This window comes from Papaver somniferum, chromosome 8, assembly GCF_003573695.1.
Source record: "Papaver somniferum cultivar HN1 chromosome 8, ASM357369v1, whole genome shotgun sequence".
NCBI classification, from domain to species: Eukaryota; Viridiplantae; Streptophyta; class Magnoliopsida; order Ranunculales; family Papaveraceae; genus Papaver; species Papaver somniferum.
In genome coordinates, this window is record NC_039365.1 from 95,124,801 (window position 1) to 95,141,840 (window position 17,040).

At 34.7% G+C, this 17,040-nt stretch overlaps 1 pseudogene; it reads left to right on the forward strand.

Annotated features, from left to right (window-relative positions):
• Positions 1 to 244: 244 nt before the first annotated feature.
• On the forward strand, positions 245 to 7,685 carry LOC113302134 (annotated as a pseudogene).
• The last annotated feature ends 9,355 nt before the right edge of the window (positions 7,686 to 17,040 follow it).

Sequence of the window (17,040 nt, forward strand, 5' to 3'; positions counted from 1 at the left end):
GTACTTTGTGAGAGGGGAGTGGGGCCCACTCCTCCCCACTCCTAATCCCAATGTTGAGAGATGCTCCCAGGATCATTGGATTCCCCCGAAGTGCACATTAAAGTGCAAATCTTCGGTGGGTCTATCATTGCTGCTTTACTCGAGTCTGTGAGAATCGTTTCTAAAATTCTCTACTAAATGAGATCCTTTCCTTTTATCAGGTAATCCTCTCGCGCATGTTTACATAATGCTAATGGGTTGGTGATTGTATGTATACACAGTGCGAGCACTTAATCAAATATCTACAAAGTTAAAGATCACATATTGGAAGAATGTCGACAAAAACTCTTGCAGTCGAAGTGAGGACCTAAACGTGAACATAAGTTACAATGTTTTCAGCAATGTTGTTTGCGACTGTTCTTACAATTCGTCCACCATCTGCCATATCACAAACATGTAATGTACCTCTTTTCTTCTTTACTTTAGACTTTAAACTTTCTTTGCTATTGACCAGTGACTACTCAGTCTTTCTACTCAGTCTTTCTGACAACGAAGAAAACGTTTTCTTTGAAAATGCAGCCTGCTTAAAGGCTTGAAGTTAACAGGAGAATTACCCGGTGAATTTGCAAATCTTCCTTATCTGCAAGAAATGTAAGTGATGCCTCACTCACTCACTCTTCTGTTTGATAATATGCGCCAGTGAGTTTAGGCTCTGGCCAACTGAGTAGTATTGAATATTTGACTGTTTTTGGTTAAACAGAGATTTCAGTGTCAATTATCTCAATGGGTCTTTTCCTAAGACTTGGAAAACTCTTCCACTGGTCACTCTGTAAGTTATTGATCATATCATTGGTTGCTTTTACAGTTCTGAATGCCTTCCTATAGATTAAGGGATATAAGTTTTGTTGTTATTGGCATATTGCAGGTCTCTCTTGGGAAACAACATTAAGGGATTAATTCCAAAGGAAATTGCTGACACTGTTACTTTAGAAAATTTGTAAGACGTGCAAATATTTTTTGTCTAGTTCATCGCTAGATGTATATGTTTCTGAAAATTCATTTGTACCTGTACATTTGTCTGTTGCAGGATCTTGTCAGATAATCAGCTTGAAGGACCCCTTCCTCCAGAGCTTGGAAAACTTACCAGATTGAAGAGATTGTAAGACAGTTTTCTATTCTCATTCACGTGATATTATTTGGAATGTATTTATTTTTCTTCTGTCAGCTTCTTGCTCCAAATAATACAGTTCATTGGAGTCTATATTTTTTCTTCAAAGCATGTTAACAATACTAGCATCATAAGCACAAAAGCTCAAGGCATTACCGTGTTGGTGTGCTACACTTTCAGCAATAACGCCAGTTAGGATAGTATTTCAGGTCCAAGTTTTGGCCTCTCTAGCATATTACAAGTATATATATCACCATTATTTGCACATACTATAATTTCACTATGTGCGGTTATCAGCCATCAGTTTTTAGTTTTTCATTAAGTGGTAGCTATCTCTATGCATGATCGTGTTCCCTCTTGGGTGTAATGGTTACTCCCTCCCACATTGCTCTACAATCAACTACCTTCAACTTGGGTTGTTTTCTTTCTGCTGCAGACTTCTTTCAGGGAATAATTTCACGAGAACACTGCCTGCAACATTTGCTAATCTGAAGAACTTGACAGATTTGTATGTAATTTTTATTTGCCAAATCTTATTTTGGTTACTATCTCTCCACAGATGGTTTTAGCATCTGCGTCTGTTATTTGAAGTAAGCAATATCTGATTTAGTTGCTTTCTGCAGCAGGATAGACGGGACTAATATCTCTGGTCGAATACCTGATTTTATTGGTAATTGGACAAAAATTAATCGATTGTGAGCATCATTCTCAACTTTTCACTCATTAATTTATAACTTCTAATTCATTCCTAATTGATTAATGCACTTCTTCTTAAGAGTATCCTATAAAAGTTGTTCAAACATTTGCAGAGATATGCAGGGCACATCAATGGCGGGTCCTATTCCTTCCACCATATTCCACTTGAAGAATGTGACAGAACTGTTAGACCACTAACCTCTATTTTAAAATTTTACACTTAAATGGTGGACTTCACTTCACTTCAGATGTAGCTTTTTAGATTATATTGCATACACAAAAAGCATGCATTAAAAAGTAGTTAAAAAAAGACTTCGGCAAACAAAAAGAAAATCACTTTAACTTCTGTGGAAATAAATTCTCCTCGAGTTCCATCCTATCTGTTATTTTTACTTTTTTTTTGTTTCTGTTAACATTTGGTTTGGGCAATTTTATCACTATACAATATCCCCTAGTTTAGCAAACACTAGAACCGCTTCTACTTTAATACTGTCAAAGTGTTTTCATCTTTTTGTCATAGGTACCATGTAAATTCAAACTTCATAAGTTTTGGCTGATATGTGTTTTGTTTCAGGAGAGTGTCTGACTTGGTTGGTCCAGACATGCCTTTTCCTGATTTGCGGGATATGAGCAACATGGTGCAATTGTGAGTTTAAACATAGTTCTGGTTCCCTGCATTGTGTAATTTTAAAAACACGCTTGTGATTTACTCATGTATAAAAGCTTAGCTTTATATATGTACTACAGGGTTCTAAGAAATTGCTTGATCACTGGCTGAATCCCACCGAACATTGGAGAGCTGATGCCCGGACTAAAGAACCTGTAAGTTGCTTTCAATGAATGATCGTGCCTTAGATCCCCTCAATCTCTTCTAGGTTCGTTAAATATGTAAACGGTTGGTTTTACTTCTCTTCATTTTAACGGATTAATACCGAAAGCAGATAATTAATGAGTTGATCGCAGATGATCAACAAAAGTACATATACCATAACCATCCTTTTGTGTTTGAACTGATAAATGATCAGCTCTAATACTTTCATATAACCAGCACTTTGTGATGCCTGTACAACTGAAACAAGTGGGTGGCAGAACTTGGATTGATATAATCCTTCGTCAGACCGCATTATACATGTTGTGGAGACTATTTTTTCTATATAATTAACTTAACCTTTCCTTTTTAGAGACTTGAGCTTCAATAGACTCACTGGTGATGTTCAAAGCCTTCAACAAATTCCATCTCTGTTATTCCTGTAAGTAGATGAGCAATATACAAATTAATAATTATAGAACAAACACAATTTTAATACCCTCGGAGTTCTGGTCATCTGTTTCTTCTATTATTATTGGTTCATATCGCGTTCCTCACAACATATTTTTTTTTTTTAATGTTTTGTTTATAGGTATCTCACCAACAACTCACTTACTGGACAAGTACCCTCATGGATAACAAACACAAAACATAATTTGTACGATTAGCATATTGATTTCTTTATTTTTCTTTCTAGTGCGCACCTCGACTTTTTTGTATATTTGTTAGTATGACTCTGTTGTTACTCTGTCTTGCAGTGACCTATCTTACAATAATTTTACTGGGCCATCTCAAGATAGTTGTCAGGATTCAAACTTGTAGGTCTTTTTTAACTGGCAGTATTCAGTTCTGAAGTTTTTTGTTTCTTTGATTTTTTTCCTACAAACCTTCCTCTGACTGTTGAACAGGAACAAAATCTCAAGTTACTCAACTGAAGAAGACCAGTCGTAAGTTCCTTGAAACTTGGGTTCCCTCTTCTCCACATAATACTCTAAAACAATTTGAACTAAAAAAAGTCGTATGTAGAATTGCTTGGTGCTTGAAGAAGGGCCTGCCCTGTTTCACAAATTCCAAATGTGAGTATCTAAACTTTCCGATAAACTGAGTCATAAGGTGTTATACTTAGACTATGTCTTACTGACAGCTTAATATAAACTGACTTTTCATGAAACAATGAATGATGATTTATGACCATTACATTGTAGATTATTCCCTGTTCATCAATTGTGGCGGTCCGGTGTTGATTATCAAAGGAGAGAAGTATGAAGCGGATTTATCACCAATGGGGCCATCATCATTCTTCTCGTCCAGTGACAAATGGGCATGCAGTAGTAGCGGAGACTTTGTTGGATCCCGGAGAGCTAACTATTATACTCAAGCTAGTCCAAACATGACAGATACATATTTATACTCGACAGCTCGTATTTCTCCTCTTTCATTCAAATACTATGGCCTCTGTTTACATTCAGGAAATTATAAAGTGAAGCTTCACTTCGCTGAAATAATGTTTCCATTTGAAAGAAGGGCTCGCGGCATTGGGACACGCATATTTGATGTGTCAATCCAGGTGAGTGACTGGTAAAAACATCAGAAACTTTTATCCTACTCGTCAGCAGTTGATTAGTTTCATATATCAGTAACCTTCCTGATTTTGGATGATAGTTAACTAGTTTTTTGTACAATGAAATTTCCTATGCCATTGTTTTGCTCCCTTGTAGGGTAGAATATTTTTGAAGGATTTTAATATCGAGGAAGAAGCCAAAGGTGTTGGTAAAAGCATTGTTAAAGAATATGATGTAGATGTTACTAATAGCACTCTAGAGATTCACTTATACTGGGCGGGCAAAGGAACTACTTTCATTTCATCAGACATTGTATATGGACCTCTTATTTCAGCCATTGCAGTCACACCGAGTGAGTTAATCCATACGATTTAGTTTCTCCATTATGGTAATTCTTTCTTATTGTTATTCATCACTTGTATTTGTCTTGTTTCCTCTTTCTTTTTCAGATTTTGATCCTAATACAGGTCATATTTCTGTTGGAGCAACCACCGGCATTGTAGCTGCTTTGAGTGCTTTACTCTTACTGGTCCTGGCAGTTCTTTGGAAGAAAAATTGCTTATGGAAGAAAGACCTTGAAGACAAAGGTTAGAAAAATGAAAAAAATAATTTACTCTATCTTGATATTCGCTATGGAGACAAAACTAAATAGGAAAACATTGACCTTGAAAAGTTACACTCTGCAATCAAAACTGTAACATTTCATCATATCTGGCACATTGATACCGGTTTGCTTTTTTTCATATTTATAGAAGTTATAGAAAATTGAATATGTGCAAGTGATTTGCATTTCTCATCACCTAAAATGTACAACAAAACTAAAAAAAAAAAAAAAACGAATAAAAAATGTTAACATTGTCAAAGGTATACTACAATGTTTGCATATGCATAGATATCACTATCGATATTCATGTTCGTAACTCGATAAAAAAAAGGTGATATTCATGTTGGTGATCATAAGCTTGTTTGTTGTTAAAGGATAAGTGTCTAAAAACAACAATAACTTGGTATTAAAGCAATAAAAGAATGCCTGAAAACTGGTGAATGAGATACTCAATTGTATCCAAATCTCTCGACTCTCATTATGGGACTAACATAAAATTTACATCTTAAGTTTTCCATCACAGGGTGTAATATTGCTTTCAGTTCCTTTGTAGTTCCGAATATTATTTTGCACATTGCCCCTCTTCAACAGAACTTCGCGAATTATTACAAGCAGGCTACTATACATTAAGACAAATTAAAGCAGCAACCAAAAATTTTGCTGTTTCAAACAAGATAGGTGAAGGTGGGTTTGGTCCGGTTTACAAGGTAATTTCAAGATTTTGTGTTAAAGTTTCATTTGATCATTTCATGCTCTGGGCCACTTTGGTTATGCACACGACAGTATCATATGGAACTATATTTCTAAACTTTTTCTGTATATGGGTATGTCAGGGCATTCTCCCAGATGGTTCAGTAATTGCTGTCAAGCAACTCTCAGCCAAATCAAAGCAGGGCAACCGCGAATTTGTTAATGAGATAGGCATGATTTCGGCTCTAAAACACCCTAATCTGGTGAACCTTTTTGGATGTTGTGTTGAAGGAAACCAGCTGTTACTTATATACGAATACATGGAAAATAATAGTCTTGCTCGTGCTATATTCGGTAATTGCCACTTAATCTCATATCTATTCAATTAAAGTATCTCTTGAATCAGTAATCTATCTTTTCGTTTCCATTTATATAAGTCGAGTAGCCAACTATTTTACCCAGCTAAATGTAATCAGAGATGTCACAATTTTAGGCAGTGAAGAGCAAAGACTGAACTTGAATTGGCCGACAAGGCTAAGGATTTGCTTGGACATAGCCAAAGGGTTAGCTTATCTTCATGAAGAGTCAAGGCTAAAGATTGTTCATAGAGACATAAAACCAACTAATATTCTTTTGGATAAAGATCTTACGGCGAAGATATCTGATTTTGGTTTGGCTAAACTTGACGAGGAGGAGAACACCCACATCAGCACACGTATAGCAGGAACCATGTGAGTCAATTTGATCTCTTTTTACCTTTTCTTTTCCAGCAATAACTTGGTAACAAGAGGACTGGTTAACATAGAGTAGAATGTGAGAGAGGGATATTTTTTCGTAATCACTAAACAACAATCTTATAAATTTGGTGGTTTAGTTACATATAAGCATTTTCACGTAGTGCTAATAACAAGTGAAAATTGCTTGTCTTTTTGGACGATAATTTATAGACCGATACGTTGTGTCATGTCCTACTTGTAGAGGTTATATGGCTCCAGAATATGCGATGAGGGGTTACTTGACTTACAAAGCAGACGTTTATAGCTTTGGAATTGTTGCTTTAGAGATAGTCAGTGGAAAGAGCATCACAAAGTACAAGCCAAAGGACGAATTCATTCATCTCCTTGACTGGGTAAAGTAATCAACTATATCTAGCACTGATACATTATGATGGTATACTTTTACCGCTCATCAGCTCTGTTTTGTTTTTATAAACTTCGGGCTGTTGATTTCTCATAGGGTTAGTACTTCCCACAGGAGTTCAAGGGGGGTTGGACTTTTCGTTCTCATCTCCAGCTGGGACAAGTACTACTCTCCTTGAATGCCCCGCATGTTAGGGATTAACTGCACCTTCAGTGGAAAATAGTCACATGCCAAAAAGATGAATATTTTGGGGTGAAAAGATCATCCAAAATGCACAAGGATATGATATATATCACTTGATTCACTTTTCTATTGGAGCTTATGAAGATTTGTTAACACATTCAATTTGCTAATTTACCTTATTAGTTAAGAAAAGCATTTACATTTTGTGTTTATATATGATATATAAATATGCAGTTCTATGGAATACAATGACCCATGAGAGTTAACTTTCTTCTTGGTGTAACTGCAGGCTTACGTGCTGAAAGAGCAGGGAAATCTTCTTGAGCTCGTTGATCCAGTTCTCGAATCAAACTACTCAACTGAAGAAGTTTTGAGAATGTTAAACACAGCTCTATTATGCACTAACCCATCACCTAGTCTTAGACCATTAATGTCTGCCGTCGTGGGCATGCTCGAAGGTCAGATCCCTGTCCCAGAACCCCTTGCGAACCGTAGTTCGAGGGCTGGTGATATGAGGTTTAGGGCATTTGAGGGAATCTCATATGATAGCCAAACACACACGTCAATATCTTTATCGCCAGAGACTACTCAAATAGAGAGTAAATCATTAATGGAAGATCAAAGACACGTTAATAGCAGGATGTCTCTCTGTAGCGATCAAGAAGAGCAAGAAGAGAAAGAAATTGCTTGAAAACATTCCTCAAGTGGATAACTTCTGCCTTCTTTTTTTCAGTCGAAAATTTCTGCCTGCTCTCATTGCCATTGATTTAAACTTATTACAAACATTATGAACATGAGGTAGGAAAACTTCCCTACTTGGAATTCTTCTGTCAGAATATGATACACAACCACATTAATATAACTTGCATTTGTGGATGTGGTTAGCAAATTGTTGATGATCATGATCATTAATATAACGGTGATTTTTAAAATATAAGCTAGATTCTAGTCACAGGATACTTATTCCAGTGTCATTGCTCAGGTGGCCCTTGCCACATTAGCAGCACCACTGTATTACTACTTAGCTCCTCTATTTATCTTCAATGACCTCTGCCTTCATGTTGGTCTCGTCCCATGACTACATTTATTTTCACCGCTTTAACACTACACCAGACGGTTATTTTCACGGGCAACAAAGCAGTGACTATAAAATTTTTCAACCTTAACATTTCTTTGGATTCTTGAAACCATCCCTACTACAATTACATATCGCATTTATTGATTGCCTACTAGTCAAGTTGGCCGATACCCCCACATTGGTTTCTATTCAACGAATCACAGCACTCTAATCCCATACACTCAGCGGGCATGCATGCATGCATGTAATGTTCTTTGTTTTTCAGAAGAAGATGGAATATTCATTACCATATACCACAAATAGCAATGAAGAGAGGAAAATCTCGAAATGAGCACAAAAATAAAATTCAGACATGATTGTCTGTGAAGGCACAAAAAAATGTAGATGACAAGTTGATGATAACTTATCCTGACATTGGTACGTAGTTCTAGGATCCTAATAATAATGCACATTGATAAAGAAAATAGAATGTGATAAGCCTTCAGCCATTCACCGTTCATATACTACTGACGTTCCTTTCTCTCTCCCACTATATGGCTCCGCGGACCCCACACTCCTAAATCTCTTGAAACGGAGAAGTGACAATCTGGATCCTAGCAGGTTTTGAATCACTAGCGTCGCCTGGGAGCTAAATTAGTACTCCATTCTCCAAGTTATACAGGTGAATATGAGATTTTTACTTGTCCAACTAGATAGACAAGTTCATAATCCAAGGTTATTTTTGACATATATGCTTGTATTGATGTTGCATGGATATCTTTTAATCAGTCTAGTATCCGGAATATATGAAGGCTAAATTGGGAAAAATGATAGAAATGTATGAAATCTAAGTTTTTATCTTTGTATAAAATATTTGAATATCTTAGGTTGGATTGACAGTTAAGATGTATATGTCAAAAGCCTGAATTGATTGGCTATTTTTGACAGTTATTCTTTGGAAACTTGGATTTCGTACTGATTGATGTACTATGATTTTAGAATATATTTGTACAGTCTTTGCATATGTTCTGTTTGATGGTTCACCATGTCATGTTTTCTATCCTATGAGGGGGCTTAGACAGGAAGATCCCTTGTCTCCATATCTATTTTTTCATTGTAATAGAGAGCTTATATATCTAGATTCTTGATTAAAGCTAAAAATGATAGAGTGTTATAGGTTATTTCTACAACTAGTTCAACTACTATTCATTTTTTTTTTTTACAGATGATTGTCTTCTATTTGCTAGAGCTAATCTTCAAGGAGCCAGGCAGCTGGACAAGATCATTAAAAATTTATGTAAATATAGTGGGGAATCTATTAATCTTGATAAATCGGTATGGTTTTCGGTTCTAAGATAGATAATCAAATTAAAAGTCAAATTGTAGGCATTCTTAACATTAAGACTCTTTGGACTGAAAGATAAATACTTAGGTGTATCCATTCTTATATTCCCTTCGTACCTATAATATAGGCGGAGAAGTAGTATTCTCTTAGAATAAGAAAATGTTTAGTTTTCATAAATTTCCTCTACTTTCCAAATTTATCCTTACCTTGTTCCAATACAAATATTATTTTATATATCTCTATCTCACATGTAAAATTAGATTGTATGATACCCATGCATCATTAATAGGGGTGTATGTGGAAAAAACAACTTTGGAAGTGGAGCTCCGCTTATCTAATGGTACTACAAAAATTTTAAACTCTGCCTATATAATAGGTACGGAGGGAGTACAACAAAACAAAATGGAAACCTTTGGTCATCTACCAACAAACTTTCAGGGTAGACTTGCTAGTTGGAAGGGTAAGAATATGAATCAACTTCTAGGACTATTATTGTTGAATCTGTACTGGTTCTCTAGGTTCAAAACATATAGCTATATTCCTCATGCCAAAAAAACTTACAAATGAATTATATAGCATTCAAAGGAATTTTTGGTGGAACAAGAGACAAGGTGAAACATGTCTGGTTTTAAAATTGGGACTCTGTTGCTAAGTCTAAAGCTCCAGGAAGTCTTAATATTAAGAAAACAACTGAGTTAAATAGTGCTCTTCTTACAAAGCTTTCTTGGGGAATGCTTACCGAATCAAAAGCCATATGAATCAAAATCCTAAGTCATAAATATTTTCATGATTATGACCCTCTCCATATTAGCAATAACAATGGGAGTTGAGTTTGGAGGGATATATATAGAGGACTAGACTACTGTTGGGAGCTGGATAATGGAAAACGTATATATGTTTGGAAAGATATTTGGGTGCCAACTATTTCCAATCCACTTTCTTCTAGGTTCAGATATAGCAATATAAAAACATATGATTAATTGATGCATCCTAATAGTAACAAATGGAATATAGAGGTATTGAATGTCCTACTTGATAGTAATACTATTACTGAAGATAGGGGTATTGAATGTCATGTTTATCCTGTTAATAGTGCTTAAAATATGTTGTTGATGTTGGAGGAAATATCCAATCTTCATCTGAAGAACCTACTAATTTTCCCTGAAATCAGTTCTAGAGAATGAATCTCCCTCCAAAAATTCTATATTTTCAGTGGAAATAGATTCATGGTTGTCTCTTAGTTATCAAGAGAAAGGATTGCTAGATACATACCTAATGTTGATCCAAAATGTGCTTTATGTAACAGGGAAATGGAAATTATAGATCATTTATTACTAAATTGTAGTGTGTCCAAACGGATATGAGTAGCTATGGATGATCCTATGGAAGAATAATACGTGGCACTAATTTGCTCGATTGGATTAGCAGTTGGTTTAACAATAGTACTGGAAGTAATATGTCTTCTAATCAGACTATGTTGATAATTATCAATCATACATTATGGCATATCTAGAAAATGAGGTGTGCAATCATTTTTGATAATGTCCAATTACAGGTGAGGCAATACTTAACATATTAAGAAATTTTATCCAAAACTAGAATGAGAACGTAACTAGACTCATTTCTAGACATGGAAAAGTTGCAAGGGATAGAGCTTGCAGTTTAATGGCAGACCCCATTAATTAGAGGGTTACAATAAAATCAATTTGATGGTTTTTTTTTTGGGTAAAGAGAGTAAACGCATGCGAACTGGACTAATTATAATAAATAATGTGGGTTCTTTCAAAGGGGCATGTTGTTTGCCAACAGTAGCAGATGATACAGAACAAACATCACTTGAAACAATACAGGTATCAAAAATGAAGGAAATTACAAATATTCACACTGAAGGAGATTGCACCAATGTTATCAATACTCTGAATGGAAGTGTTGGGCTGTTAAATGGAAAAACAACTATATTGTTAGAGATTGTGTCGAGTTTCTTAAGTATTTTAATAAATGGGTTATCACTTAACAAACTGTCCATTAAATTTATTAGCAAAAGATGCAAATAATATGGCATCAAGTATCAGTCGGGAAAATGAAGCCCCTCTTTGACTAGACTCTCTTAGAAACTCAATGTACAACTGGTTTAATGATTAATATAATTCTATTTTTCTATTAAAAAAGATGTTTGAGTATTTCGCTAAATAACTTTGATGGAGAGAGTACGGAAGAACGATAGCTTGCGGGAAATTCTACTTAATACAAGTTCTTGTACAAAATTTTAGAATAGAACTTCGCTAAGGAAAAAGGTAACATGAGTTCGAAACTCGTCAACACCAAATTCTTTACCGAAAAAAAGGCGTTAGGAAAAGAGAAGAAAAAAAAAACAATAAGCAAAGTCAAGTTACCGTGCAGATTTTTTGGTCCTGAAATTTTTCGATCACAACGCTAATTTTGTGTCACGTGGCAATGATTTTAGTTTGTGATGCAAACTTTCACTACACGAAATCAGGGAATTTGCAACGCCAGATATTCTAACGGTTATTTATTTTGTAAGTAGTATCGACATTGGTAATTTTGTAACGTTGAATAATCGTTGCAATAATTGGAATCTGTTACTAAGTTTCGGGAGGGTTATGGGAAATTACCTTCCTATCCTCAATTTAAATTTCCAAGTTACCTTGTTACCCTGCATTACCCCTATTAGCGTCTCTATTATTACTATCAGCTCTCAGTTTCTTCTCACACTCAAGGGCTACCCATCCTCCCAACGATTCTAGTTTTTTCCTCCAACATTTTCCCTCATTATAACTCTTCTTTTTAATTACCGAAAATCAAAAAACAATATCAAAATGAATGAAATTAGCTTTTCATTTTTTTTAAAATAAGGATGAAAATAGAAGAGAAAAAATATGTCGGGAACAAGTGAGAGCCTGAGACATTTCTCCATCCATTTCTCATTTCCGCTCTATCAATTTATATTCAATCGACTTGAGATTCGGAAACTTCGAGATGCAGCTGTAGAAAACTTCATCAACAACAATGAATCAATCAATTCTTTTGTGAATCATTGATTTAAGCCTAGATTTAAGTTTAATTGATCTCTCATAGAAGTGTTGACACTAATTCATAATCTTGGAAATGAAAATTTGGTTTATCTTCGTCTAAAGTATTTAATTCATTTTTCTCTAAATCGAATTTTTTTCAACATTTTGAGGTTACAAACTATTGATTTTGAATGTTGTTATTTCTCATGATGATTATGAACATCTTTATCTTTCTGATCTGTATCGGATTGTAGATTTTAGGTTTATGGTTTTTGTTTTTGTTGATTGTGATTGAGAAGATCCGTATTTATGGTTCTAGATATTGTTGTAAAATCACACTCATATATACTTAAAATGAACAAGCGAGACGGTATTGGCCTTACAAAGCTGTACAAGCGACGGATGAACTTGTAACCAAGATCAAATTTCTTGAATTAAGTTTATCCCTACCCTTGTATTGCGTTTCAGGACATTGATGGAGAAATATAATTAGACATGTTCACGTGCAGGAATACCTTTACATGTGGACAAATTAGAAGACGTGAAACAATGTTGGTCTTGCGAAGCTATAGAAGTAGCACAACCGAGAAGTAACACATTCTCGTCTCTAATTCTTTTGGTGAGTAAACTCTTACTACAACTATTCATTCTTTTTCATATGAACCTTGTATATAAATTGCTAGTTACAATTCTGTCAAATAAATCCAAACTTTTGATACTTCGGTTGTATGTCCAAATTATTATCACTGAATGGCTTTTTGATGAGATCCAGAATGAAATAAATGTTGATATTCAACGATGAAAATGTAGAAATCCAGAATGAAAAAATGTTGATATTCAACAATGAAATTGTATCAAAATCCAAAATGATAATGAACATGTAAATGAATAATTTTTTGTCTCTCCTGCAAACATTGTTCCTGATTTGATTATCACTTTCATTGTTTGCAGAAGTATCACATCTTAGCCAAGCTGCGACGTGAATCAACACAACCAAAATTTCTTTTAGAGAGGTATATCTTACTAAAATTCATTAACTCCATATGCTTTGATTTTGATTGTCACTTTTGCTTGTTGTACTTGTGAGTTCATTAAATCTATTGCAGGGTTTGTTCTTACGACCATCCTTGTTATTTTGTCAGGATACTGGAACTGATGGTAATAGCTGAAGTCAAGAACTGGTTAGGGCTACTCTGATGCCAATCGACAACTTCCTTTGGCGGGTGAATTTTTTTGATCCAAGGTATAATGCAGAACAACACTTGCATATATTAGAAATTGCCGAAACACACAACCTTGTCATTTTCTTATAACATATGGAACCATATTGTTTTTTTCCTTACTCAGTCCTTTCAATGTAAAAATTGCACTCATATATACTTAACTACGTGAATGAATAAGGAGGAAATAAATCTTGGTTAAATTGGTTGGTCTATGGATTCCAGAATGAATAAATGCATGAATTACTCGTGTTGCTAGAATAATAATGTATGTATTGCAGAATGAGAATGCACATATAAATGAATTTCCCAAATTATTGAATGAATATTTCTCTCTTTTGAGAGATGTTTCTAATTTGAGTTTATGTTTCATTTTTGTTGTTTTGTCAGGATACTGGAATTGATGGAAATATCTGATGCAAAGAGATGGTTAAGGTTACTCCGATGTCAATGGACTACTGCTTCTGGCGGATGAACATTTTTTTTTTGAGCCGAGGTATAATGCAGAACACTTGTTTATATTAGAAACTGCTGAAAGTTACAACCTTGTCATTTTCTTACAACATAGGAACCATGTTGTTTTTTCCATACATAAAGGGTGGGCGAAATTCTAGCTTATAATATACTACCATTTTACCATTTATGGTTGCGAATGCACATTACTGTGATTCCAATATATAAATTGGTACACACTTCTTGATGTAGCCTTATTTTTTTGGTGTAGTCTTATTTTCTATATTCTGAACTTCAAATACCCAGTTGATTTTAATTATGTTGATTGGTGGTGATAATTTCTTATCTAATGGATAATTAAGGTCTAGGGAATGGAGTTTAACGAGTATGTTGTGTGAACATTTTACGAGGATTGAATATAAAAATGACACTCATATATATACTTAGATATGTGAGTGAATGAGGAGGAAATAAACCTTGGTTCAATTGGTTGGTATATGGAATCCACAATGGATGAATGAATGAATTACTTGTGTTGCTAGAATTAGAATGTATGTATTGCATAATGAGAATGCACATGTAACTGAATTTCCCAAATTAGTGAATGAATCTTTCTCTCCTATGAGACATGTTTCTAACTTTAGTTTTTGTTTCATTTTTATTGTTTTATCAGGATACTGTAATTGATGGCAATAGATGATGGCAATAGTTGATGACAAGAGATGGTTAAGGCTACTCTGATGCCAATGGATGACTTCTTTTGGCGGATGAACAACTTTTTTCAGCCAAGGTATAATGCAGAGCAACACTTACTTGCTTATATTTGAAACTGCTGAAAAACACAACCCTTGTCATTTGATTATAACCATATAGGGAACCATGTACATTTTTATCATGAAGCAGTTCTTTCAATGTAAGAATTACACTCGTATATACTTATGTATGTCAATGAATGAGGAGACAAATCTTGATTCAATTGGTTGTTGTATGGATTCCATAATTATTGAATGAACGGATTACTTGTGTTGTTGTAATGATAATGTATGTATTGCATAATGAGAATGAATTATGGATTTTAGATACAACATTGCAGGTTCAGAAATGAATTGCAATGCAACTTTAGAAATGAATTGCACTGCAGATTCTAATACAATTCAGATTGAATTGCATTACAGGGTCCAAATATGGGAGCTTATTTAAAACATTTTTTTTTTTTTTTTGAAAACTATATTTTTTTTATCAACGTCGAATTGACATTATAAAATCTGTTAGTAATTTAGGACACATGGCAAATTCGTTACCATTACAATCAATCGTCAACGTCTAAACCGTTAGTCTACATGTTATAAACGATAAACATGTAGAAAACGTCAAATGTTTCACTCATGCTATTACGAATCGAATCGTTACAGCAAGATGTTATATTTGAAATGTTACAATCAATCATCAACGTCTGAAGCCGTTACTTTACACGTTACAGACGACCAACACGTGGAAGATGACAGCCGTTACACTGAGCTGTCATAGTTCGAAGCGTTATGATAACTGTTACATCCGATCTGTTACAATGAACTAAACGACGAATCGAAACGTTATTGTAGTTGTTACAAGGAAGGACGGGTGGCAAGAAGTCATCCGTTACACACGATATCGTCGTTACAACAGTTGTTACACAGAACTACTACATGCTAATTGTTACGATATATGCGCAATAACGACTATCCGTTACAACAAAATGACATCAGATTAATCTTGTGCTCACTAGATAACCGTTGGTGTATTTATTCCAATAAATGAAACCGTTATTTGACAATTTTTTGTTATAGCGATGTTAACTGTTGATAAATTATTCTAACACGAATAATAACGACATATTTCCAACGTTTTTTTGACGGTACGATAAATAGATAGTTACAAATTCCCTGATTTCGTGTAATGTTTAGTCTGGCAAAATTTTAGGATACGAGGCAATTCCCGCGTCACGAAGGAAATTTTGGGTCACAAAACTGGTTTGGACCATGTGCCAAAAAATGTTAGGCCAATAAAATAGATTTTAAGTTAGAAGACACATTTTAGGTCGAGTGGCATAGTTGAACTACATACTCATATCGTCAGAATTTAGATTACAGTACATATTAGATCCAAGCGACTTTTATGGTATGATTTTTAGTTTGTTTTAGGCAAATTTTGGGTTCTATTCAGTGATAAATTTCGTATCATTATACTAAATAGCATAATTTAGGTTCATGTGCTCGTTTAGGTCAAAAAACATTATTTAAGTTTTATGGAAAATTGATGCAAATTTTAGATCTCGTGGCAGCTTCCAGCCCCATGGTATTTTTTTGGGTCTAGACGAAGATGTTAGGTCACTGGCACATTTTAGAATATAATGACATTTTTTTTTCTTTTTTTTTTTACTCGCAACACGAGGCTAATAAGCTTCGAACTCAAGTCGCTGGTGTCATCACCCAACAACTTTCGTCATTGTACCACAGTGACACCCGGTAATGACAAATTTTGAATCAATAATAAACTACATGTCATAGTTGCAGATTATGGGTCAGAGGTGCGATTTACTAATTATATTATTGAAATCATGACAAACTATTGAATCTCTAAGATTCAATGTTATAGTAAAGATTAAGTCCTACTACTTTTTACATCAAAAAAAAAAGTCATACTTTTACGAAAAGGAAGTTGGCTTGGGTTTTTTCGGTCCAGCTGAAAAATTATCTGCAGATATCTCCATCAAATTCATTTTAGGTGTTGTTGTAGAGAGTTCAATTCCTCGGTTGACTGTTTAGCAAAGAAAGGTTCCATTTCTGGATTGGGGAAATGTTTTACATTGTAATTTAAGGCCCGAGATTGTCACTAGACCTGAAAATCCTGATGTCCTTAATTTATATTAAATTTTTGTAAATTTTTGTTGCGAACCTTCAGATTCCTTTTTTCTCAAGACATAGTTGTAGGCTGGTCGTTTAATATGATTTCACTATCTTAGGAGAGCTTAGTATTTGGAGAAATGCTAAGTATTTGGAGAAGTGCACAACACAAGGGCTCGGTTTTGGGGCTCTTGCTTTCACTACCTTAGGAGAGCTTGGCG